Raw genomic sequence first — 27,982 nt, forward strand, 5'->3', positions numbered from 1 at the left:
TAAATACAGGACTATCTCCAAACTTCAGGATGCCCATTGCACTAAAATCCAGTTTTCCTAGACCACAGCAGATACAAGGGGCAACCAAGTCATTTGACCTCCTTGTGCCTTATCTTCTCCAGTGATAAAGGACAACTATTCATCTGTCTCAGCCCTGGCAAGATTTAATTCCCTGCTGTTCACAAGGTGCTTTGAGATCCTGAGCTGGTAGGCAAAGATTTCGGCACTCGATCAACAAAAGGTAATGCTGCCTTCTGGAACATTACCACTCCGCAGCTGGCTAGGAGTCTATCCATCATAGCGCAGTTCTTGATGAGCTCTCAAAAGAGACAGTTTACTGCTATATTATAAGCTCCTGGGCCTCTGGTATAAATATTGGAGCCAAAGTTATTTTTCCTTGCTGGTTTAGAATAAAAAAAAAGGGGATAAAAAGGCAAAAGGAAAAGCTGCAGGATGGAATCGGTGCAGCCCTGTCACAGAAAGACTGGGCTGCATCAACAGAAGCATGCCCAGAAGGTTGAAGGAGGTGATCTTACCTCTCTACTCTGCTCTTGTGAGAAATCACTTGGGAGTATTGTGTGCAGTTCTGGTGTCCTCAACATTAAAAGGACATGGAACTGCTGGAACAAGTCCAGAGGAGGCCATGAGGATGATCAGGGGCTGGAGCACCTCCCGTATGAAGACAGGCTGAGGAAGTTGGGGCTGTTCAGCCTGGAGAAGAGAAGGCTGTGTGGGGACCTCAGAGCAGCTTCCAGTGTCTGAAGGGGGCTACAGGGATGCTGGAGAAGGACTCTTCATCAGGGACTGTAGTGATAGGACAAGGGGTGATGGGTTCCAACTGAAACAGGGGAAGTTCAGGTTGGAGATAAGGAAGAAGTTCTTTACTGTGAGGGCGGTGAGGCACTGGGACAGTTTGTCCCCGTCTTTTTTATAAGCCCCCTTCAGGCACTGAAAGGACACTGTAAGATCTCCCCAGAGCCTTCTTCAGGCTGAAGAACCCACCTCTCTCAGGCTTTCCCCATAGGAGAGGTGTTCCATCCCTCTGATCAGTTTTGTGGCCTCCTCTGGACCTGCTCCAACAGGTCCATGTCTTTCCCATACTGAGAAAGATACTGGGGTGTAAGGCTGGATGACATGAGATGCAGTGCTCCATCCTGGGCTTGGGTACTCAAACTGCACATGGCCTGGACAAAACACTATCCCATTGACATGCAAAGACCTGGGAATGGTTGCCAGCTTGCAGGAGCTGCTTGACACGTGGCCACATGTCCCATGATGTCCTGATGTATGTATTGACAGATGCCTCAGCAGAGGGCTGAAGTCTCTTTTGGCTTGCCTTGACACAGTGGTGTGTTTGCAACTATTCCTTTTGTCCTCCATGGAGAAATACCCAGTTGTGGACTGCACTGGGAACAGCCTAATGCCGTCAGACACCTCTTGTACTTCAGTCTCCTTTTTATCTTTCGAAATATCAAAACCAAGCAGATTCACCACTGAGATTCACCACAGAGGGAATCTTTAGGACTAAAGAAAATCACTCACCATTCTCACCTAATTGGGCCAGATACATAAAAAAAGGATGAAAGTACAACTGCCTTGAGAGACCAAGGGATGGAGCTAAATCTATTAAAAGGAGAGTAAATCCAGAGTACAGCTTCTCCATCCAGTCCCAGTGTACCACGTACGCATGTAATTGGCATCTAAGGCTACAGGTGCCCCTAGGACATAAATCCTTCGTTTTAGGAGAACAAACTTTAGTACAAACCTATGGCAGCCAACCTGCAATAGCCGAAACAGCTAAAGAGAAAGATTGGATATAAGGAGGAAATTCTTTCCTGTTAGGGTGCTGAGGCACTGGAATGGGTTGCCCAGGGAGGTTCTGAGTGCTCCATCCCTGGCGGTGTTCAAGGCCAGGTTGGATGAAGCCTTGTGTGGGATGGTTTAGTGTGAGGTGTCCCTGCCCATGGCAGGGGGGTTGGAACTGGATGATCTTGAGGTCCTTTCCAACGCTAACTATTCTATGATTCTATGATTCTATTTGTGTGTGCATTGAGGAGACAACAAATGAAGTAAATGAGAGGAGAAGTTAAAAGAAGCCATCTGCAAACCAAGGGTTTCCAAGACACTCAACAACACAATAATCAGTCACGTCAAGCATGTCAAACTATAAGGAGCCTATAATGTCTTGATGGAAGTCACTCATCACAACCACTAAGCACTACAAGAACCAAGATGAAGATTCACTCGGGGAGCCTGCAGTGGACTTAAGAACAACTGTTATTTCTCCGAAGTCTCAGATTTGCCCAAATCTCCCACAGTAACACAACCTCCATTGCAAAATCCAACCCAAGATCCAGCAAAATTCCTACTTGGGAAAATAAGGGCACATAGAAGACAATTACAAGAAACTTTCTGGGCAGGGATAATGACTTGTGCTTGCTTTATCTCAAAGTATGGCTACAGATTAAAACCACTGCAAGCAGGGAAGCGGGACAACCAACAGCTTGAAAACAGAGGCTGATCTTGACCCATCCTTTCTTTCTGGAGATAAGCAAGTAGAAGCATTTGCTGCCATGACTTCCCCAAGGCCACACACAACAAAACATGGAGCAAAAAGTCTACACCGCGTTGTAAAACGACTTGATTACAACTGGGCAAGCGTTCCTTTGGCAAACAGTGAATGCGTCTATTTTTGTCGCCAGCGGAGCGGTACTAAAGGGGGAGAGCAGGATGGCTTTTAGAGCGCTCCAAATGGTTCGTGTTCATTTATCATTTTCAAAGCTTCCATTTTAAAACTTTTTCTCCCTCTGAGGGAGAAAAAAAAAAAAAAAAGAGAAGGAAAATGAAATATTTTGGTTTAGTTCAAGCATCCGTTTTAGCAACAACCACCTCCCACCCCATCCTACTAAGCCATTGAAATACTCGCTATTCACGCAGCTCCACAACCACGCTCCTACCCCACAGTAAGATATTTACAGGAAAATGGAAGAGTAGATCTAAATGCCTCGAATTTGATTGGCAATAAAAGCATTTCCCTCCCCATCTGCATGGCACCTCCTAAGTCTTTTGTCTACAGCTCCTCAGGGTGACTTGTCCAATTTACTGTGAAGGCAGTTGGTACAGATTGGAACAAGTATTGCCTGAAATACTGGATACAGGAGGGGAAAGGAAAGAGAGAGAAAAAAGCATTTTATCACAGCTTTAGCCTCATCACCTAAAGTACAAATAAAGGAACAACCACCCCCAAGCCAGACTAAGAGGCCATCCATCCTGCCAAAGACATGCATTTTTATTTTAATGAGATGTGACTACTTCTTGCTTTATATACCCAGTAGGAGTCAATCGTGCAGGGGATATAAGAACAGGATGCAGGATGTCAAGGAAAGGGTTGGTCCATGCTTCTTGGATTGAGAAAGATACTGGAAGGCAAAATTAACCAAAGATTTCAGATTGGATATAAGGAAGAAGTTCTTTACTGCAAGGGTGGTGAGGCACTGACACAGGGTGCCTAAAGAAGTGGTGAATGCTCCATCCTTGGCAGTGTTCAAGGCCACGTTGGACAGAGCCTTGGGTGCCATGATCTAGTGTGAGGTGTCCTTGCCCATGGCAGGGGGTTGGAACTGGATGATCTTAAGGTCCTTTCCAACCCTAACTATTCTATAGTTTCCCTTATACATATCAGCCTCCATGCAGAGGGACATTCGCATGGCCAGCGTTATTAGTAGTAGGAATGAAAGTGAAGATTTCAGTATGGAAGAAATAGGTTAGAGAGCACTTGTGCTTTTTTTGGCTGGGACAGAGTTAATTTTCTCCATAGTAGCTGGTATGAGGCTATGTTTTGGATTTGTGCTGGAAAGAGTGCTGATAACACAGGGATGTTTTCTTTACTACTGAGCAGAGCTTACACAGAGTCAAGGCCTTTTCTGCTCCTCACACCACCCCACCAGCGAGTAGGCTGGGGGTGGACAAGGAATTAGGGGGGACACAGCCAAGACAGCTGACCCCAAATGACCCAAGGGATATTCTACACTCTATGATGTCATGCTTAGGATATAAAGCTGAACCCATACCATTCTATGACTCAGAACAATCCTAACAGACCAGAAGTGATGTTTGACAAAGAGAATAAGATGCTGCGTAATTCAGGTCAGCTGCAGGGACCTGAATTTAGAAGCAGCAAACAAGAGCATTAATGGACTATGGGGAACAACTGGCCAGTGCCGCAGCGAAGGATGGAGGGATACTACAGACTACAAGCTGAACATCAATCTGCAATGAAATTCCATGTAAAAGCAGGAATTTCATTGTGGGATTCATAACAGGGATTACAATCTTCCACACAAGTGACGTAAACCTTTTGCTTGACCTACACTTGGGTCGGAGCAATCCCAGGCACAGCTACAGACTGGGCAAAGAAGAGATTCAGAGCGGCCCTGCAGAGAAGGACTTGGGGGTGCTGGTCGATGAGAAAATGAACATGAGCCGGCTGCAGTGTGCGCTCGCAGCCCAGAAAGCCAATCGTATCCTGGGCTGCATCAAAAGGAGCGTGACCAGCAGGTCGAAGGAGGTGATCCTGCCCCTCTACTCTGCTCTTGTGAGACCTCACTTGGAGCATTGTGTGCAGTTCTGGTGTCCTCAACATAAAAAGGACATGGAACTGCTGGAACAAGTCCAGAGGAGGCCACGAGGATGAGCAGGGGACCGGAGCACCTCCTGTATGAAGACAGGCTGAGGAAGTTGGGGCTGTTCAGCCTGGAGAAGGCTGTGTGGGGACCTCATAGCAGCCTTCCAGTACCTGAAGGGGGCCTATAGGGATGCTGGGGAGGGACTCTTTGTCAGGGACTGTAGTGACAGGACAAGGGGTAATGGGTTAAAACTTAAACAGGGGAAGTTTAAATTGGATATAAGGAGGAAATTCTTTCCTGTTAGGGTGGTGAGGCACTGGAATGGGTTGCCCAGGGAGGTTGTGAGTGCTCCATCCCTGGCGGTGTTCAAGGCCAGGTTGGATGAAGCCTTGTGTGGGATGGTTTAGTGTGAGGTGTCCCTGCCCATGGCAGGGGGGTTGGAACTGGATGATCTAGAGGTCCTTTCCAACCCTAACTATTCTATCATTCTATGATTCTATGACCCACACTGCACAATCCTGAGCTGTAGGCAATAAGCTCCAGCACAGATTGTAAAGACAGTCTAAGGGAACTTGGAGATTGACAACAGGGCAAGACAACGTGACCTGCCAGTAAAGGCTGAGTAAACGGGGCTGCTCTGCCTATAGAAGGGAAAACTGATGGGAAAACTTGAGCATTCAAATCTGCAAACCTATTGCAAAAAGACAGGGAGGAAAACTTTCTCTTCGTCTATGTTGGACAAGGCATGGGAACAGCTCTAAGCAAAAGCAGGAAAGATGAAGGGAGACACTAGGAGCGCCTATGAGGAAGGATAAAACACCTCTAGGAACTGGTAACGTGGCGAAGGTCTTCTTACACCTGGACGTGATAATGCTGGTAGTGAGTAGATGGGCTGATCTGCTTAACACCTTCATCTGATCTGACCAATGGGGCAGAATGTACCCTTAGCAAGTTTGCTGGTCTCACTACTCGGAGGAGTAGCTGATATACAAGAGGGTCATGCGGCCATCCAGAGGGACGGGGACAGGCTGGAGGAATGGGCCAACATCCCAGAAGAGTTGAGAAGACCATCTAGGGCAATCCCTCCCCGCTTTGAGAAGGATCAGGTAGAGATGTTGCCCAGGATTGTGTCCAGTTGGGTTCTCACTGTCTCCAAGTATGAAGACTACACAACTTCACCAGGAAAAGTCTAGCTTTTGCCATCCATCAACTGGAGTCCCTCCTTGGTATCTAAGCAGCCACAACATCCAAGTGGAGATCATGGATGATTATAGGATGGGAAGAAAGGGTCACACAATGTGATCAACTGCAAAAATGGTCACAAACACAGAACTTCCAGACTCTCAACTCCCAGTCTTGCATTTGCAAGTATCCAAGACTGAGCATTCACTGCTTTCAGGACCGGTCCATCACACTGCAGGGAGAAACTCCTCAGGAAAGAGCATTAGGAACTTGGCTAGGGATTCAGTGGGACTTTCTGGCAGGTTAAGAGCCAGCTGAAGCCAAGACCAGGCATCAAGGTGGATTCCTCCTCTTGAATTCCACAGGGAGCTGTGGGCTCCTCTCACCAGGATTCCTCCTGCTTGGCAAATGGCACTGCTCCCACAACATAGACTGTTCCTGTCCACAGTAAAATCAGTTTGGATAAGGATAATGATAATTACCTACCATCAGTGAATGAAGGGGGTAATGAGAACAGCAGCACTCTTGTCCTCTATTCCCAGCTCTGCCAACACCTCCCCGATAGAGAAGCGCCTTCATTGGGGGCTTCAGAAGTGATCACTGATGATGAAACCTCAATTTCTGGATGACCAACTATGGATACATTTTCCTAAGGCTTTAACCCATATGAAATCATTGCAACAACCAGCCTGACCTTCTTTATAAAGGTCAGATCATTTCACACAAACCATGCTTATGCATCAACCCCTACAGCCTCTGTGGTCAGAGCAGGTCACCTCTTCCCATAAGAGCCTCTCTGAGGCTCCAGCTAATGAAGGACCAGCCCCAGCCTCTCCATCAGTAGACATGCATCTTCTCACCTCTTGAACTTTGCTGTTTGATCTCTCTGCTGCCTCCTAACCTTCCCTCAGATGAACTGAACAGATTGACCCCTTTCATTGTCAGTAGGAGACTTGGTTACCAGTGCTCGCAAGTCACAAGAAGAAGGGAAAATATGCAGCATTTTCAGGCTTTTCCATAGAGCTCTCTCCATTTCCCTGCCTATAAAATGGACAGATACAGAGCCTTCCTATTTGCAGAGCACCGGGATTAACTTGGTTAATATGAAAGCTTTTTTGAAGCTGTGAGATGAAAAGGGCATATTTGCAAGCGTGCTGCTTTCCCAAATCCCCTTTGTAACAGTTTGTTCCCCAGACTTGCCTCTGTCACTCGTGTCACAGACATACCACTTTTTAGCTTCTCTTCTCAGGGATTCTCCTCTATTATCAAACCCAAAACTCACTCAGTAAACCTTTGTGCTGTTCACCTGGAAAAATCACAGGATCATAGAACAGTTTGGGTTGGAAAGGACCTTAAGATCATCCAGTTCCAACCCCCTGCCACGGGCAGGGATGGCTGAGAGGGACAAATCCCCAAGTGCTCACTGAGCCTCCTGACACAGCTGTCAATCAGAGGTCAATCAGAATCATAGAATCATAGAATAGTTAGTGTTGGAAAGGACCTGAAGATCATCCAGTTCCAACCCTCTGCCATGGGCAGGGACACCTCACACTAAACCATCTCACACAAGGCTTCATCCAACCTGGCCTTGAACACCGCCAGGGATGGAGCATTCACAACCTCCCTGGGCAACCCATTCCAGTGTCTCACCACCCTAACAGGAAAGAATTTCCTCCTTAGATCCAATCTAAACTTCCCCTGTTTCAGTTTTAACCCATCACCCCTTGTCCTGTCACTACAGTCCCTGACAAAGAGTCCCTCCCCAGCATCCCTATAGGCCCCCTTCAGACACTAGAAGCTGCTATGAGGTCTCCACGCAGCCTACTCTTCTCCAGGCTGAACAGCCCCAAATTCCTATAGGGGATGATTTCCTCCTTTTCCAGTCCTTGCTTTTGAGGTAATTTATGCTCCTCTGGATCTTTTGTGATGTTTGTGATATTAACATCATGTTCTCGGGTGGTTTTGGGAGGGCAAAGTGAGGAAAGCAGTGTTTAGGAGCTAAAGAAAGGAGCAGCAGGAAAGTGGTCCAGGAGCAATGCCCTGCTCACAGCATGGCCAGGGATGCAGCAATAGAGATGCTTCTTCCCACTTCGCTTCTCAGTTAAGTTTTAATGCTGATGGAAGGTCCTTGGAGACTGAAGTCATCTCTGCCCCCATGACCTGAGGAGCACACTGTCTAGCCTAGGTTGACACGGTACAAAATATGGCAGCAACAACAACAACAAACAAGACCCCAGGACACTGTATCTGTAATCAGACTTCCAGAAACTTCTAGAGACACATATGTAGTACGTGACAGGCACAAAGTCAGTTATGACTGTAAACAACCCTGATTCAACACACTGAAGCACATTCTTGTCTACCCTCCTCCAGCTGAAGCGTACTACAGGGCGAAGCGAACGCCCACAGCCTTAAGGCACTGTGGAGTAGGTGCAAAGTAAAACCAGCACTGATTATCTCACAAACGAGCTGCTGCTGCTATTCTGGAGATCTGCTAAGAAACAATGAGAACAATTCTCTTTTTGCATTCATCCTTGTCAAAGCCTTATTTCAGGAAAGCATCTGATTGCTTTCTAACAGATTCTTTTCTTCCCTTTGGTATAGCTGCCATTGTAGATGTCTCCAGGAGCAGAGCAGTTTGTCTCAGGAACAGATACTATGAGGACAGGCTGGGAAGTCAGAGGTAGTGAGACAAGACATCCATGATATTTCATGGAGATATATACTGAGACACAGAGACACTCGGTTTGCTGTGCTTCTAATTGGGATGACACCAAATGCTCTGTCCGGCCCCAGCACACTTGATCACAAGCTTCCTCTCGTTTTCCACCAGCTTAGCAACACTATGCAAACCCAACAGGAACAGTTTCTCCCTAACCCCTTCTTTCATCAGACAATCACCCCCAACATTTGCAGCCTAACAGCACCCATCAGGTACACCAGATCCTTTCCAGTCATTCACAAGGCACCTCCATCCCCACCAAGCTCCATTTAACACCTCCTCTTGATGTCAGAGGAATTCAGATCTGATGGACTGTCATGCAACACAAAAGAGAAGGAAGCCATAAGAGATGGCAAGGAATGAATGCAAGTCATCTGTATACACTTCACGTTACACAGATGTCTGTGCATGTCAGACACAAAGAACAGAGGTAAGGCAAGCAATCTGGGAGCCTGTCGTGCTCCTTTCATGTCAGTCCCAGCTGCCACTTCAATACACAGACTTCGCTTTCACATCGACCTGCCTGCATGTCTTTGCATGAAAGTCTTCAAATCCTGCTAAGAGGCACCAGAGACAGGTTGGCCTTAGGCAAATGCCAAGAATAAGGACTAGAAGCATTTTGTTTAGCTTGGGAATCTCAGATTCATAGATGCCCATTCATTTAAGTTGTACAAACTTCTCAAGAGCAAAAGTAGCTATTTGGGGCTGCTAGAAAAAGTCTTCCATCAAAAGGCTCACACATGCCATGGAAAGATGGATGCCTTCCATCTTCAAAGCACAAGGCAGCACACAATGAATCAGTTTGGTTCCCAAAACAGCAACCGAGTGTGATAAATGACAAAGTGATTGCATGAGCAAGGTCAACCCTCAGGACCCAAATATCTGTTCACCATCAGGCTTCCTTGATACTGAGCTATTCAGATCAAGAAGGAAGACTGTATTCGGGAGACCAAAGATGGTTTGGAGCCTACCGCCACTGAGTTCTATGTCATGTATTCTACTGTTCCACTCCAAGGCTATACGGATGGCAGTGCTTAAATGACTTAGTGCCAGGTCACTGTTAGCTCATTTTGACTGAGATGTGATGTAACCCTTCCTATTGTTTTAAACTGTTACTAATATAATAGGTAAACAACATTTCTTCTCACTTCTCCAAGAGAAGATGGTCTAGAGAGCTTCCAACTTGATTTTTCCTAGTACAAATGCCCTGAAACAGTGCTTGTTCTAATCCACAAAGGGTTTTCTTTCTTTTTCCCCTATACTGCCTTCTTCTATCTGCTGTTTTGTGCCATGCTGTCTGCTTTTTGTGAACTTTGCATGTAGAACAGTCTTAATCTATCCCTATGCTAGGAAAACACAGCCGTATTACATATTTCAGTGAACAGTAAAATTGCATTTTCAGTCAGTTCAGAATCCAGGTGTCATCTGCCTTTTCACAGCTTCCAAAGGATGAATATTAATGTCTATTTGGGAGGAGGAACACAAAGAAGAGGGAACTTGTGTCTAGTTTGCTACTGTGAAGTTAGAGTCAACTTATTAATTATGGAAGAGGTACATGCATGAATGGACAAAGACCAAGTGCAATGCACGAGGTCAGCTTAACTAAATTAGAAATGACACTTATAAATTTAGATTGGATTTCAAGAGAATAAGGAAAAACACATTGGAGGATGGCAACAAGTTCTGAGGCAACAGGAACATCGTGACTGACAGACCTGCGATGCTTTCGGGGAAGAAGACGCAGAGTGAAATAGGATGCTTGAATTAATCAAGTGATAGATTCCTTCATCCCTGGCTCCTGCTCCCCCATAACCAAACATCACTTGTTTCCTACGTACCACTAACCGAAGTAGGAATACTGCTATTCAATGTACTCCATCAGAATACACATCAGCCTCATCCCTCATAAACACCAAGGTTTATAGCCCAGAAAGCCAACTGTGTGCTGGGCCACATGAAAAAGAATGTGAGCAGCAGCTCAGGGAGGGGATCCTGCCCCTCTGCTGCGCTCTGGGGAGACCCCTCCTGCAGTCCTGATCCAGCTCTGGGGCAGCCGCACAAGAGGGACGTGGAGCTGTTGATGAGAGCCCAGAGGAGGCCATGGAGATGCTGGGAGGGCTGGAGCAGCTCTGCTCTGGAGCCAGGCTGAGAGAGCTGGGCTGGGGCAGCCTGGAGAAGAGAAGGCTCCTGAAGGGGAGACCTGAGAGCAGCTCCAGTGCCTAAAGGGGCTGCAGGAAACCTGGAGAGGGGCTTTGGACAAGGGCCTGTAGGGACAGGACAAAGGGAATGGCTTTAACCTGCCCGAGGGGAGACTGAGATGAGCTCTTAGGCAGAAGCTCTTCCCTGTGAGGGTGCTGAGGCGCTGGCACAGGGTGCCCAGAGAAGCTGTGGCTGCCCCATCCCTGGCAGTGCTCAAGGCCAGGGGAGAGGATGAGCACCTTGACCAGCTTTATTTCAACCTTTCAACCTTCCCCCTCCCCAAATATGAAGACATTTTTAAAGCAAAGGATGCTCTTCAGTAGGTCACAGACAAGGAATTGTTGCTGTAACGAGGCAACAGGATGAAAATGAAGCATCATGGGTTGAAGAGGAAAAAGCAATAGAGATGTTATTGACCACAGGCATTCACATAAGGAATGCAGCAGAAAAACACAGCAAAATATTGCCCTAAATCCTACAAAAACACACTAAAATCAGCTGGGGATGGGATGCTCTCCACGATGGAGCAGAGCCTCCTGCCACATCTCCTGCCTGCAGCAGAGCGGGATAGGCAAGCACAGGATTAGCATAGCAAGAGAAAAGAGATTTCACCGAGTTTGAAGGCTTACAAGCAAGGACGACAAGAAAGCGCACACAGAGCATCCGGATGTGTAAATACGTGCTGTCAAAGGAGCTTGCCTTCTTCAGACCAAAAAGCACTTGCAGAGAGAGCTAACAGCACAAAGTAGCTCAACTCATCACCTCCCCATCTTTCTATCACCCTATGACAGATGCATTTTGGGGTACACCCAATATCATGCTTAGAAGACCGCATTGGTCGTCTGCTCGGACACAGCCTCCAGTTATGAACCAGAGACCAAAAAAACCCCTGCTTCATAGAATCATAGAATCATAGAATAGTTAGGGCTGGAAAGAACCTCAAGATCATCCAGTTCCAACCCCCCTGCCATGGGCAGGGACACCTCACACTAAACCATCCCACACAAGGCTTCATCCAACCTGGCCTTGAACACCGCCAGGGATGGAGCACTCACAACCTCCCTGGGCAACCGATTGGTCGTCTGCTTGGACACAGCCTCCAGTTATGAACCAGAGACCAAAAAAAACCCTGTTTCAGCTCGTTTCCCAGCTTTAGTAACATTGGCCACACACTTTGGGACTCCTCCTATCTGCTGATAAGCTCCTGTAGCACATGATGGCACCAAAGGGAACCAAGTGCAAATAGCAAGGAGAAAAAGCAGCTTCTCTTCAGTGCGTGACTCATGCAAAAGGAACGCCAAGCTCTGAACAAGCCAAAGCAAAGCAGCTGACTATCAAACCCAGCACGTAAGCACAGAGTTGCCCTTCAAAACACAGATTGCAGTTTACTGCACAAAAAAAACACAGTGTTTTTCCCTACAAACAGCCATTTGTAAGAGCCTGATGTAGACAGGCCATACAACATGGGATGCAGCTGTCTAAAGGTGTCAAGTACCATCGGAGATGTACTTGTGAGGCACATGTGGCTCCGGTAGACCCGAGAGGTGATGCACAGCATTGGAGGCTGGCAGGAGAGTGGGGACTGGCTCCAAACTGAGGCTCCTAAATGTCAGTGTGTGCAGGAGGTATCTGAGCACCCATAGCTACTACTACATGGTGACCCATAGATTCACAGGCAGCGAAGACTGGAGAGCAAAATAGGCAGGTGTCTACTTTTCAGTACAGAGGAGTGGAGGGAGATGCCAGCTCTAGGAAGGACAAATGTAAAACAAATTAAAGAAAACTAGCATTTGTATTTAAATTTCTTATTTTCACCTCTCTTCTCTGTGCTTTGTCTAATCCTAAACTCCCTCCTAATACAGTAGGAAGGTGAGGCTGCTTGAGGCTTGGAAAAGAATGACAGAGTGGGGGAAAAGCCCATGAAAAACCACCCTGCGGAGCTCTGAATCACCTGGAAAAGGTAAACCACCCCCTCTTTTTCTACTGCAAGAAGTAATGAGTCTAATCTGGGAGGAGATAAGAATGAAAGGAAGGAGACACTGCACCATGTAAAGTCTAGGTAAGTATCAAAAAGGATCTAGGGCTGCATCAAAAGGAGCATGACCAGCAGGTCAAAGGAGGTGATCCTGCCCCTCTACTCTGCTCTTGTGAGACCTCACCTGGAGCATTGTGTGCAGTTCTGGTGTCCTCAACATAAAAAGGACATGGAACTGCTGGAAAAAGTCCGGAGGAGGCCACGAGGATGATCAGGGGACTGGAGCACCTCCCGTATGAAGGATATGCAGGATTCACCTCTTGTGGTCAGCTGCTCTGTCTTTGCCTCTTTCCATGACCATGGTGAGCACGCCCTCCACTCAACCCCAGTATCCTGGCCTTATAAACTAGGATAGACTCAACCCTAAGAGCCATATTTCAAGATAACCATACTATCAAGAATTACCAGTTCTTGATATATGTTGATTATCAGATCAACTTGATATTAGTTCCCTATAACCTAGGAGTAAAGATAATCACGTAGCAGAAAGCAGAGGCATCACCAGAAGACAATCAGCCACAGCAGGATGTTCAGCTGGTGGCTAAGCATCCTTCTGTGTTCAGGCAGGCTCGAACCTAAATCCATCTGTGCATTTATGAAAGTAAACAGTTTTTGGAGACTAAAGTGAGTAATGGGCACGAGGAATTAACAGATGCTGAGTTCACATCTGATGGGAAGTGTGCAAAAGATGTATCTGTGTTGTGCTTCATTTTATTGCTCTTCACAGAAATACTCTGTGTTGTATGATTGCAAACCTATAAGGGATGTATGTGAATGAAGACAGGCTGAGAACATTGGGGCTGTTCAGCCTGGAGAAGAGAAGCTGTGTGGAGACCCCAGAACAGCTTCCAGTGTCTGAAGGGGGGTACAAGGATGCTGGGGAGGGACTCTTCATCAGGGATTGCAGTGATAGGACAAGGGGTGATGGGTTCAAACTGAAACAGGGGAAGTTCAGGTTGGAGATAAGGAAGAAGTTCTTTACTGTGAGAGTGCTGAGGCACTGGCACAGGGTCCCCAGAGAAGTGGTGAATGCTCCATCCCTGGCAGTGTTCAAGGCCAGGCTGGACAGAGCCTTGGGTGCCATGGTCTAGTGTGAGCTGTCCCTGCCCATGGCAGGGGGTTGGAACTGGGTGATCTTAAGGTCCTTTCCAACCCAAACCATTCTGTGATTCTATGATTTCTGTATTTACCACTGGTAAATAACCTGATTAAATCACATTTAACTTGAAAAAATAAAAGATAAGTCAGCTGTGCACAGATGAAAACTCTGTCTTTAAATTTAAAGAAGACAGAAAAGCTAATCCTTTGTACCCTTCAAATCAAAGCCCAATCTCACTATAAGGAAGGAAATGAAAACACTGCAACTGAAGCACAACCTAAATAGTTTAAGATCCAATACAAACCCAAACAAGCCAGGCAAATAAATCCATGAGAACCCAAGGAGAGTGCACAGAGTTGTGTCTAATGGGTTCATTTCACAATGAGACCAGAAATACTTATTCAAAATGAACAGTGCCTCCCTCTTCGCGCTGCCTTAATCCAGGGATTAAATGTTATCCATGAGAGGTGTGAGAATATGGCCCCTAATGACTACACGGCCCATAAAAATCAGAAGATATTGTTGCTATATCAACAAAGCATCATAAACAACTGCAGCAATTACATTTTGCCAGACATTGTAGATAACGGCTCGATGTCCGGCTGGAGACCGGTAACGAGTGGTGTCCCTCAGGGATCGGTGTTGGGACCGGTCTTGTTTAACATCTTCGTCGCTGACATGGACAGTGGGATTGAGTGCACCCTCAGCAAGTTTGCCGATGACACCAAGCTGTGTGGTCCGGTTGATACACTGGAGGGAAGGGATGCCATCCAGAGGGACCTTGACACGCTTGTGAGGTGGGCTGATGCCAACCTTATGAAGTTCAACCACGACAAGTGCAAGGTCCTACACCTGGGTCGGAGCAATCCCAGGCACAGCTACAGATGTTCAGCCTGGAGAAGAGAAGGCTGCGTGGAGACCTCAGAGCAGCTTCCAGTACCTGAAGGGGGCCTATAGGGATGCTGGGGAGGGACTCTTCGTCAGGGACTGTAGTGACAGGACAAGGGGTAATGGGTTAAAACTTAAACAGGGGAAGTTTAGATTGGATATAAGGAGGAAATTCTTTCCTGTTAGGGTGGTGAGGCACTGGAATGGGTTGCCCAGGGAGGTTGTGAATGCTCCATCACTGGCAGTGTTCAAAGCAGGGTTGGACGAAGCCTTGGGTGAGATGGTTTTAGTGTGAGGTGTCCCTGCCCATGGCGGGGGGGTTGGAACTGGATGATCTTGAGGTCCTTTCCAACCCTAACTATTTTATGATGATTCTATGATTCTATGATATTGCAGATGCTTCAAGATAAATTAGTATATTGCAAATCAGAGTATGTCCAAGCTCCAGCAAGGACTGGAGAATCATAGAACAAACCATGTTGGAAAAGCCCTTTAAGCTCATCCAGTCCAACCGCTCCCCAGCACTGCCAAGGCCACCACTGACCCATGGCACTGAGGCCTCGTCTCCACGCTGTGTGAACACTTGCAGGGACGGTGCCTGCAGCCCTGCCCTGGGCAGCCTGTTCCAATGCCTGAGCACCCTTTGGGGCAGGAATTGTTCCTCAGCTCCATCTAAACCTGCCCTGGTGCAGCTTGAGGCCGTTTACCCCTTGTCCCATCCTTCGTTACATGGGAGAAGAGACAGACCGCACTTCACCACAACCTCCTTTCAGTCCCACTTTCAATGGTTCTAAGGAAACAGAAGCCCCTGCCAGGCCATTACTTTGCAGGGAAATGCTTTGAAACCAGTTTTCCATTTGAAAAGCTGAGATAGCCTCTCTGCAGATAAAATTACAGGGAAACCAGAAAGGAACGAAAGGCTAAAAACAGAAACGTGGTCCAGATGGATTCCCGGCTGAATTCTATCAAATATTTACAGCTCTTCTGTCACCAAAACTTACGTTTCTTTTTGATGAGGTGGAAAACGAAGGCTCCTCCACCTGTCTGCTTCTCTGCTTTAAACCGTCACGGAACAGAGAATAACGTTATGGAGGCAGAAGCAACCCTACAAAACCAAACCCCACTCCAGACTTCAATCTGAGCTGTAATCGCTGCTAGTGACTCCGATTAATCAATGCTGATTCTAAGCTGGTGTGAAAAGAGATATTGTCTCTTTGCTTAATTTAGCCCAAAGTTGTTCCCTAAATTCCAACTTCAAGAGTTGGTTCATTAAAATAGGCTTAGCTCGGATAAGCACAGGCTGATACCACCATCATTCACAGAATAAATTAACAGCCTAGTCCCATGACAGCACTGTCTCTAGATACCAAAAGATACTTCATCATGTGTGATAAGGGTAAAGTATCCGCTTTTTCATTAAAAAGCAGCCAAAAAGTTCTCGATTTTCTGCTCATACAAATGTATGTTCCATTTGCCAACATGCAGACTGCCAGACCTCAGCCCCCCAAGAAGGAGGGAGCAGTTTATATATACACAACATGCAGATTGACTTTGTATTTGTGGTGGACCTGTAAATGATGGAGAAGTTGGGCATAGAATCATAGAACAATTTGGGTTGGAAAGGACCTTAAGATCATCCAGTTCCAACCCCCTGTCATGGGCAGGGACACCTCACACTAGACCATGGCACCCAAAGCTCTGTCCAACCTGGCCTTGAACACTGCCAGCGACGGAGCATTCACAACTTCTCTGGGCACCCTGTGCCAGCGCCTCACCACCCTCACAGTAAAGAACTTCTTCCTTATATCTAACCTGAACTTCCCCTGTTTCAGTCTGAACCCATCACCCCTTGTCCTATCACTCCAGTCCCTGATGAAGAGTCCCTCTCCAGGATCCTCGCACCCCACTTCAGACACTGGAAGCTGCTCTGAGGTCTCCACACAGCTTCTCTTCTCCAGGCTGAACAGCCCTTTAAACTGAAAATAATCCCATTCAGCCTTGCAGGACTTTTGGGGAAGGATGCAACTGAGCATCAGCAACAACATGGGTGATTCAACACTTTTGTTTCAAGGAGTGTACCAAGGCAGTGCTTGGTACTTATGGATTTGTGATGTAAAGGGTAACAAGGTGAAGGCAATGGGCTGAAACCAAAGGATGAAGGTCACAGAATCATAGAATCACAGAATGGTTTGGGTTGGAAAGGACCTTAAGATCATCCAGTTCCAACCCCCCTGCCATGGGCAGGGACACCTCACACTAGACCATGTCACCCAAGGCTCTGTTCAACCTGGCCTTGAACACTGCCAGGGATGGAGCATTCACAACCTCCCTGGGCAACCCATTCCAGTGCCTCACCACCCTAACAGGAAAGAATTTCCTCCTTATATCCAATCTAAACTTCCCTGTTTAAGTTTTAACCCATCACCCCTTGTCCTGTCACTACAGTCCCTGACGAAGGTCCAGGTCACGGCTCTCAGATTTCTTACTCAGACTTATGCATCTTTGTTCTTCTCCCTGTCCCCAGTGAGGGAGCCAAAGATCTTAAAACACTAGTTCCTCCCATAACAATGCATGTGTTAAACCTGAAGTTTGATCTCTGTTGGGTGTTCTCCAGCTCTATGCAGCACAAAGAACTATCTCCTCTCATATGTTTGCAGCTTAAAAGGGGAAAACAAACACACAAACAAGCATAAACCATCACACCACAGTCTGCTTCCAAATCCATCTCACATATTACCACATCACATAAGAATTTATAATACATTAGATGTTAGGGGTATATCCCTTTTTTTATGACCTTAGATTTGCTGTTCAATGCACATTATGGCTTTTACGAGAGAAAAAGAGACTACATAATGGCATGGTCTCCACTGGATGTTGACTTGAGAAGCACTACAATTAATTCAAATTAGCATGCTGCCCTTCCTTTCCCTTCACACTTTCAGTAATGTCTCTCTAAAGCAATCTCTGATTACCAGTCATACATAAAAGCTTCAGAAAAATACTCCTCCACAAGCATATGGCAGAGCAAATTTGTCCAGCATTCCAGGCTTTTCATGGCATTTATCTTGAGGAAGGTATTACACAGCGATAGAGATGTCTCTACGTATTGGCTACACTCAGAAAAGACCCAGAGCTATTCCTTCTCCTGTTGTGGCATGTGCCATCTCCTTAGGAGAGCATCCTGCTCCCTGGAGATGGTTCAGACAGATGAGGACTGTAATCAGCTGTAACATCCAACGTTAAAGTCAAGGCTGTGCTTTCCAGGAGCTGTAACAGACCTCAGTCACATGCCATGGCAATAGCATTCAAATGCACATCTTCAAAACCATCACTTCTTTTAAAAAGCAACAGAAAAAGAAGAAAAGAAATAAGAAAAGAAGAAAAAAGCAGCAAGTTTAACCAAGCCCTTTATGAACAACACAACTCCCATACGCAATGGCCACTATCACAAACATGGCAATAACCAGCATGTTCTCACCACAGTGACACTATTCATGATGTTCCCCTATCTAAGGGGTAGATGAGCACAGAGAACAGCACGTCAGCTGTCAAAACACAACAGCAGCCGCTGGTGTGAGTTAACCTTAAGTGCTAAGGTATCACTCCTGCATCGGGATATTGCCTCAGAACACAGTGAACCAATTCAGCCTCCCTGATTTAACAGCGTGACACCGGCGCTCAGGCACCGCGCGATGGAATAGCTTTGAAAGTAACAACCTCAAAAGATGTAATTTCATTAAGGCAGGCTGACCCTTGATGCTTCCACTCCTGTTCCTCTCTGGTATTGTTTTACAGTGATTTAGTTCACTCTGTTGCAAACCTCCTTTTTCTTTCCATCTTCCTAAGCTATGTATACATTTATAACTATAGATGAATGAAAAGAACACAGATAAACCCTCAGGGTGTTTCTCTCCATGCTGGTCCAAATAAGAACACAAGAAGAACAAGGTATTCCAAGTGTTACACTCAGCAGCTTGGAGCGCGCACAAAGATCCTTTAGTGGCTATTTCATGACAAGATACAAGAGCTAACAGTGCCTGAAGTATACACAGAAAATTCTTCAAGCTCGACTTCTGCTGCAGAGATTTTAAGGTTCTAATGTTATTTAAAGCCAAAATAACATCAAGCTTTTCAATCTGCAGGGTTAAAAATCTCCCCTATACAGACACCTTGCACTGTCCTGAGGTCCAGGCAGACAACAGACCCTCAGAGAAGATGCTGGTTTTCCTTCCTCCCTGCATCTGCTCACGCGCTATCCCAACAGGGCTGCAGCATCCAGATGCTCTAAACCAATGCTCTAAAGGGGCATTAGTTAAAACAAATTGCTCACGTACGCCCCGTCTGTCACCAAAGCCAACACAGATAGATTAAACCTGAAGGACTCTCATGACCTGGAAACTCAACACTGGATTTATACGGCAAAACCTGAATGGTCTGAAAGCTGCATCTCGTGAAAGGAGACGTTAAAGGGGTTAAAACTTAAACAGGGGAAGTTTAGATTGGATATAAGGAAGAAATTCTTTACTGTGAGGGAGGTGAGGCACTGGAATGGGTTGCACAGGAAGGTTGTGAGTGCTCCATCCCTGGCAGTGTTCAAGGCCAGTTTGGACAGAGCCTTGGGTGCCATGATTTAGTGTGAGGTGTCCCTGCCCATGGCAGGGGGTTGGAACTGGATGATCTTAAGGTCCTTTCCAATCCTAACCATTCCACAATTCTATGATTCTATGTTCAACTGTCAGGAATTTCATTCTCTAGCTCTTCTCCAGCAGTTACACACACAGGCTTCTCCTTCAGTGATTAACGTTTTGGTTTTGTATGTATGTGAACCTATGTATTTAAAATTTCAACCTACAAACGTAGAGCAATTTCAATTTTATAAGCTAAATAACTGTCAAAATAGCCCCAAAATGAGAAACCTTTCAGAACCTCTTTGGAATATTTGGATTCCTCAATTGCATCTCAATACGCACCTCATGTATGGAGACAGGGTAAGAACATTGGGGCTGTTCAGCCTGGAAAAGAGAAGGCTGCGTGGAGACCTCAGAGCAGCTTCCAGTGTCTGAAGGGGGCTACAAGGATGCTGGAGAGGGACTCTTCATTGGGGACTGTAGTGATAGGACAAGGGGTGATGGGTTCAAACTGAAACAGGGGAAGTTCAGGTTGGATATAAGGAAGAAGTTCTTTACTGTGAGGGTGGCGAGGCACAGAACAGGTTGCCCAGAGAAGTGGTGAATGCTCCATCCCCAGCAGTGCTGAGGGCCAGGTTGGACAGAGCCTTGGGTGCCATGGTCTAGTGTGAGGTGTCCCTGCCCATGGCAGGGGGTTGGAACTGGATGACCTTAAGGTCCTTTCCAGCCCAAATCATTCTGATTCTATGATTCTAACTGCAGTATGGATTTCTTCCTCTGTAAAAGCAGCCTATAATAAACCAGAGAGATGCACTAGAATCCCAAAAAAAGAAAAGTCCCATTAGCCATGAGCCATAATCTTCTGGTGTGGGTGAACACCAGCCTGCGATTTCAAGCTGTGGGCTCCAGAGAGGTTTTTCCTATCTTAATTGTGCCAGAATTCTCCATTACTGTAATCCAGCTCAACCTCCCATGCTATTTTACCTCCAGGGAACACCAGAAGCCACAGCCTCCATCCTTTGCAGAAACCTGTCAAACTCTTTCATTTAATGGAGTAAAATTCTAAAGCATTTAAATCATTTTCTGATGCATGCCATGACTAAGTCAAGCGAGACCTTTATCAGCCAACGCTGCAGACAGGGACTGGAGCTTCATTACAGCTCCGTGTAACCAACAGAAACGGAAGGAACTGAATCAAAAGGGTTGCTTCAGTAGATCAGCATCAACCTTTCAGCCAGGGCTGAGTTATTTCACTCATCAGCTCCTCAAAAGAGCAATCAGATGGTCACAATTCCTTTGCAGAGTCTAGAGTGAAGGTCAGCTCTCCCATTAGGGAAGCTCTGATAGTCCCATTTGGACGGATACCATCAAAACACGGAGTGGCCTTTACATACTCAGGACATGACTTTTCCAGGCTATAACCTATTCAAGAGGGACCAACAACTGTCATATTTCCACACTGCTAACAAGCCAAGCAGCATGTAGAATAAGACACACTAGAGAAGACCAGCACTTGCCTGTGAAGTGTAAGGATAATGTTCACTTAAGGGACTTCAGTCTGACTGGCATATGCTTCAAGTCTCCTGCTGCCAGGACTAAAACACCCTTAGCATTATTTAACAGTACAGATGACAGATTTCCTGCCTCGGAAAGCACTGTGCAACCACTCAGAATTCTGTGTTAGACCTCATCTTGATATAGAGGAGTTGATCAAAGGACTGGAAATTTGTGGCTGATTGGGTAATCGTGACTGGCTCATGTAAGAGATAGATAGATAGATAGATAGATAGATAGATAGATAGATAGATAGATAGATAGATAGATAGATAGATAGATAGATAGACAGATAGATAGACAGAACCATATTCTAGAACAGTCATTTAAACCCTTTCCAATTTTAACAGGCCAGTTTTACAAAGGCATATAAGAAGACAAAGAGAAGGGTAACTGGAGATTATAGAAATATCAACAGCAGGTCGAAGGAGGTGATCCTGCCCCTCTACTCTGCTCTTGTGAGACCCCACTTGCAGCACTGTGTGCAGTTCTGGTGTCCTCAACATAAGGACATGGAGCTGTTGGAACAAGTCCAGAGGAGGCCACGAGGATGAGCAGGGGCTGGAGCACCTCCTGGATGGAGACAGGCTGAGGAAGTTGGGGCTGTTCAGCCTTGAGAAGAGAAGGCTGCGTGGAGACCTCAGAGCAGCTTCCAGTGTCTGAAGGGGGCTACAAGGATGCTGGAGAGGGGCTCTTCATCAGGGACTGTAGCGATAGGACAAGGGGTGATGGGTTCAAACTGAAACAGGGAAAGTTCAGGTTGGAGATAAGGAAGAAGTTCTTTACTGTGAGGGTGCTGAGGCGCTGGCACAGGGTGCCCAAGGAAGTTGTGAATGCTCCATCCCTGACGGTGCTCAAGGCCAGGCTGGACAGAGCCTGGTTTAGTGTGAGGTGTCCCTGCCCATGGAAGGGGTTGGAACTGGATGATCTTAAGGTCCTTTCCAACTCAAACCATTCTGTGATTCTATGATTCTATGAACACATAGGAATTGCACAGTTGTCAGTCAGGGAAGATGACAACTCTTCTTCCATGGGGTAAAGAACTGTACAAAACACTCCAAAACCATAAGCTTATATATGAACGTGGGGGGAAAAAAGAGAGGAAACCATCCAACCAAAAACCCAAGTAACAAGAGAAGGGAAAACCTAACTTGCCCAATGGAGCTGGTGCAGGACAGGACAGAAGAGACTGAACTCAGAAATACCTCCAACAATCTGGAATGTTTTTAACATCTTTCTACCTTTGGAAAATACATGGAAAACATCCAAGTGCAGAAGTCCCCTGAAAGCCAGGGCAAATTATTGCCCACCCTATCAGTTGCTCAGGCAAGTTCAAAAATAGCAGCTCAGATGTGATTAAATCCAGCAAGCCTTGGTAACACAAGCACCAACACTGTGAAAGAGCAGGGCAAGCAGCGACTGGGCTCATTAGTGCTGATTTGTGACACCATTTGGCAAAAATCAAGGGAATTCCAGAAGAAAAGGGAACGCTGAATCAAAGATAAAGTGTAAAGCGGATCATACAGTGCCCATTAATGGCCTGCCAGCCCAACAACAACTCCAGGAAAAGAAAAGGGGGAAAAAAAGAAGGAAAGAAAAAGAAAGAGATGAAACAGCTGATGTTGGACTCATTTATTAAAGGAGCCTACTTTTAAGTTCTCAATGCAATAGGCAATTTAACCCTTGCTTTCTCTCCAGCAAGGGGTAGCTCAATGCATTGGCTTCTCAACTACCAGTAACCAAGTGCTCAGGTTATTAAAGTTATTAAATATTCAAGTCATTAAATATTCAAATCAGTATGGATTTATGGAAAGTATGCCTTAATGATCTTGGTGATGTGGTCACCCATAAGATCAAAAACTGCACTGATCATACAATGGTTTGGGTTAGAAAGGGCCTTAAGATCATCCAGTTCCAACCCCATGCCATGGGCAGGGACACCTCACATTAGACCATGTCACCCAAGGCTCTGTCCAACCTGGCCTTGAACACTGCCAGGGACGGAGCATTTACCACTTCTCTGGGCACCCTGTACCAGCACCTCAGCACCCTCACAGTAAAGAACTTCTTCTTTATCTCTAACCTGAACATCTGATAAAGGTGACAACCTCAGGGTAGAGTGAGCAAAGTCAACCAACACGTCCCAGAACACAAAACCTCATCAACCACAAGACATCAGGCTATAATGACATGCATGCAGCTACCAGAGATGGGAAATGTTTCCAGAACAGCCTACTGGGGATGGGTTCTTGGCCTTTCCTGTGCTGGTTTTATCAATGGCTTTGTAGAAACAGTTTAAGGTCATGCAAAGATGAGTGGAATTGGTTAAAAGTGTTGTGCTGACAGGGCACTGACATAGGGACGTCACTTCCATGCTTCTCAGTGCTGCCCCCCGTCACGGCCACATTGGATTCAACTCTACTGCCATGTTCTATGAATGAATGACTAAGAAACCAGAGACATATTCAAGCATTGGAAATGCAGAGTTTGACCATGACTGTGACACATTTAGCTGAACCAAAAGTACATTTTAAATCATAGAATCATGGAATGGTTTGTGTTGGAAGGGACCTTAAAGCTCATCCAGTTCCAACCCCCTGCCATAGGCAGGGACACCTTCCACTAGAGCAGCTTGCTCCAAGCCCTGTCCAACCTGGCCCTGAGCACTGCCAGGGATGGGGCATTTTTGTGCAACTTTATCTATACATTTATGTATCCATCACCATTGTATGGAAATAGTCTTTAACTGACTCAGATTGGCCAAACGAGCCAACTCACCATAGACTCAGCTTTAAACTTGGTCACAAATCAGAAACTGGGTGAAGATTTCCATTAGGAGGCATCGTTACCATTGAAAAAAAGGCTACTGTGGAGATTTAAGAGAATGAAAAAGCAATGAGAGAGAATCTAAGTTTAGATTTCCCTCCCCCTCTTAAAACATAGCTTTGGTTCAAAGGGAAAATAACTGAAGGGAAAAAAAACCTTCAAGTATTTGCTGTATGAAAGGTCAGACTAGATAATGAGAGTGATTCCTTCTGGCTTTCTAATCTGTTCCTCAGCTGCCACTGAAATCACTGCAGCTACTCACAGTGACAAAGCTCAGCACATACATGGATGGAAGGATCATAACTGCCTTGGTGGATTTTGGTGGGGAAAAGGGAGATAAAAGATCTGGGGTGGTTTTAGTGTCACCCAACCTCTCCATGGACATGAAGTGTGTAACATCATCTGCATTAGCATCTGGGTGCTATTTCAACAACATCTTCTCTAGCAAGATGATTCTGCCACTGATGCTCCTGTTCAGAGCTGACTTACCCTTTGGTAGCGCACCATTACTTCGAATGAGGCAAATGGATTTGGGACCCAAATGAATCTTCTTCAGTGTCAAGTTCCTCCAGCATCTCCTTAATTCCCTCTGCTGCACAAGAGGCTGACTGCAACAGTGACAAGCAACCCTCCCCATTTCTCTCTGCCCATTCATTCAACTTCTCTGCTTTCGCTTTTCCTCCTCCTGCCTTTCCTTTGTTACAGACACCAAATAAACGGTTTAATTCAGGTGTCTCCTTCCACAGAATCACAGAATGGTTTGGGCTGGAAAGGGCCTTAAGATCATCCAGTTCCAACCCCCTGCCATGGGCAGGGACACCTCACACTAGACCATGTCACCCAAGGCTCTGTTCAACCTGGCCTTGAACACTGCCAGAGATGGAGGAACACCACTGTTCGGAAGCAGGATAGAATGGAATGGAATGAAATAGAATAGAATAGAATAGAATAGAATAGAATAGAATAGAATAGAATAGAATAGAATAGAATATGTTTGCGACAATTGTCAGCACTTTTCTCTTGCGAAATCATTGCTTCCCATGGGCACTGGTGGGGTAGAGCCACTCCTCACCAAACATAATTCCAACCTTCCCACCAGTGAGAAGCAGGAATCACAGGATGGGCACTGAAATGATGAAATGCTCTGTAAAATCTCCAGTTAACAAGTGACAGAATCATGGAATAGAATCACAGAATGGTTTGGATTGGAAAGGACCTTAAGATCATCCAGTTCCAACCCCCTGCCATAGGCAGGGCCACCTCACACTAGACAATGGCAGCCAAGGCTCTGTCCAACCTGGCCTTGAACACTGCCAGGGACGGAGCATTTACTACTTCTCTGGGCACCCTGTGCCACCACCTCAGCACCCTCACAGTAAAGAACTTATTCCTTATATCTAACCTGAACTTCCCCTGTTTCAGTTTGAACCCATCACCTCTTGACCTATCCCTACTGCCCCTGATGAAGAGATAGGTTACAGTGACCAGCTTGGGAACATGCTCCCTTGGCGTGCAAAACCTGAAGCTCCTAAAAGAAAGTATCACGTCCCTCCAGATCCCCCCATAAATCATGCGCCATGGATACTCTCCTCTAAGGCAGCCTTCCCCTCCACTCAGATCCAGAACACTCTAGTTTGGTTCTTGCAGCAGCAAAGACAATTTAAATGGAAAACCGATGTTCAGCAGAAAATGATGAGCTTATGTCAGATGAATCCAGGAAAACTAAAAATAGTCTCCTTCACAATCACAGAATCAACCAGGTTGGAAAAGCCCTTTAAGCTCATCCAGTCCAACCATTCCCAGCACTAAGGCCACCCCTGCCCCATGGCACTGAGGCCTCGTCTCCACGGGGTGTGAACACTTGCAGGGACGGTGCCTGCAGCCCTGCCCTGGGCAGCCTGTTCCAATGCCTGAGCACCCTTTGGGGCAGGAATTGTTCCTCAGCTCCATCTAAACCTGCCCTGGTGCAGCTTGAGGCCGGTTCCTCTTGTCCCATCCCTTGTTCCTGGGAGCAGAGCCCAGCCCCTCCTGGCTCCATCCTCCTGTCAGGCACTTGTAGGGAGCCATCAGGTCCCCCGTGAGCCTTCTCTTCTCCAGCCTAAACCCCTCCAGGTCCCTCAGCCGTTCCCCACCACACTTGTGCTCCAGGCCCTGCACCTTTGCATCTAAGCTGGTCAGGGTTGCAAATCCATGCTCTTTGGTTCACCAACCTCTCATCTGGAGAGCTTCTACTGCACCAGTGGTTGGAGTCAACAGCGGTACCTACCCACACACCACCTTTTCTGTCTGAAGTCCATAAAAAAGCAATTACCCTCATCCCCAGGAGCTATTTCTATCCCACCCTTGCTTCTGTCTTTGTGGAAGTGTTTAAATTCTACACATAAATCACATCCTTACTCTTCTCCATTAAATATTAAAAAGTGGGGGTTTCGTTTGGGGTTTTTCTGTTCAGTTTGATTCATTTTTAATTTAGCAACAGAAGGCAAAGAAACAATTTGCATTCGTACCACTCTACCTCTATTATTGTATTGCAAACATAGATTTCCTCGTCTTTGCAAAGATAATGGGAGTTTACATTGTTGTAGATGTGGCACGTGGGGACATGGTTTAGTAGTCATTAGGCCACCATGGTTTAGTGGTGGCTGTGGCAGCGCTGGGTTAGTGGTTGGACTTGATGATCTTCAAGGTCTTTTCCAACCTACATGACCTGGACAGGCTGGAGAGTTGGGCGGGGAGAAATTTGCTGAAATTCAACGAGGGCAAGTGTAGAGTCTTGCATCTGGGGAAGAACAACCCCATGTACCAGTACAGGTTGGGGGGTGACCTGCTGGAAAGTAGCGAAGGGGAAAGGGACCTGGGGGTCCTGGTGGATAGGAGGATGACCATGAGCCAGCAATGTGCTCTTGTGGCCAAGAAGGCAAATGGCATCTTAGGGTGCATTAGAAAGGGAGTGGTTAGTAGGTCAAGAGAGGTTCTCCTCCCCCTCTACTCAGCCTTGGTGAGGCCGCATCTGGAATATTGCGTCCAGTTCTGGGCCCCTCTGTTCAAGAAGGACAGGGAATTGCTTGAAGGAGTCCAGCGCAGAGCCACAAAGATGATTAAGGGAGTGGAACATCTCCCTTATGAGGAGAGGCTGAGGGAGCTGGGTCTCTTTAGCCTGCAAAAGAGGAGACTGAGGGGTGACCTCATCAATGTTTACAAATATGTGAAGGGTAGGTGTCAGGATGATGGAGCTAGGCTTTTTTCAGTGATATCCAGTGATAGGACAAGGGGCAATGGGTGTAAACTGGAACATAGGAAGTTCCACGTTAACATCAGGAAGAACTTCTTTACTGTAAGAGTGACAGAGCACTGGAACAGGTTGCCCAGGGGGGTTGTGGAGTCTCCTGCGTTGGAGATATTCAAGGCCCGCCTGGACAAGTTCCTGTGTGATGTACTGTAGGTTACCCTGCTCTTGCAGGGGGGTTGGACTAGATGATCTTTTGAGGTCCCTTCCAACCCTTGGGATTCTGTGATTCTGTGATCCTGTGATTCTTGGTACCTCACATCGTAGACTGTTTCTTCTAGGAATACGTAGCTACAAACAAAAAGCTCTAAGTAAGAATATATGGGACCTTTATCTAATGTAGTAAATACAGTTTTAGGAGAGGGAAAAAAGATAATAAATAGAAAAAATGAAGAAAAAAGAATACATGCATTGGAATGGGGTATTTACACATATAGAAACATAGAAAATTTGGAAAGAGATCCTATTTTAGGTCATGTTTTGAAACAAGAGTTGGTTTTCTTCATTACAGCAACTCTGGGACCTAGAAAGGCATCCGAGATGTTAACAAGAATCTGAATTTATGGTGGAAGTAAAAGGGAAAAGAAAGGATAAACTTGCCACTCTTTCTATATCTCTATGTGTAAAGGTGCACATAGGATCCCAAAAGCTGCATTCGTGAGGACTGGAGAAACACTGTCCTCAGACAAAGCTCCTCAAAATGAATCTATAACAATTGAAGGGCAAAATATGGTCCATGTAGAAACTTTTAACAGCAGGACATAAACGTGCATCAAAGCCAGATGCAGAGGCAGGAGAGTGGAGGAGCTGGTTCTCTGTGATGCATGAGACACCAGGAAAGCAGCAAGGTTCCAGCTTGCAAACTACCACAACTGGATGGGTCCCATCAGCAGAGCTCTTCCAAACCCATCTTTGGCTTTATCCCTCTTCACAGA

The 27,982-nt window shown here is 46.2% G+C and overlaps 1 protein-coding gene across 10 annotated transcripts in view; it reads right to left on the reverse strand.

The window, feature by feature from the left end:
• Window positions 1–27,982, reverse strand: part of TSNARE1 (t-SNARE domain containing 1) — a 523,183-nt gene that overhangs the window by 411,597 nt on the left and 83,604 nt on the right. The window lies entirely within an intron of this gene.

Source organism: Lathamus discolor, chromosome 2 (assembly GCF_037157495.1).
Source record: "Lathamus discolor isolate bLatDis1 chromosome 2, bLatDis1.hap1, whole genome shotgun sequence".
Classification (NCBI taxonomy): Eukaryota; Metazoa; Chordata; class Aves; order Psittaciformes; family Psittacidae; genus Lathamus; species Lathamus discolor.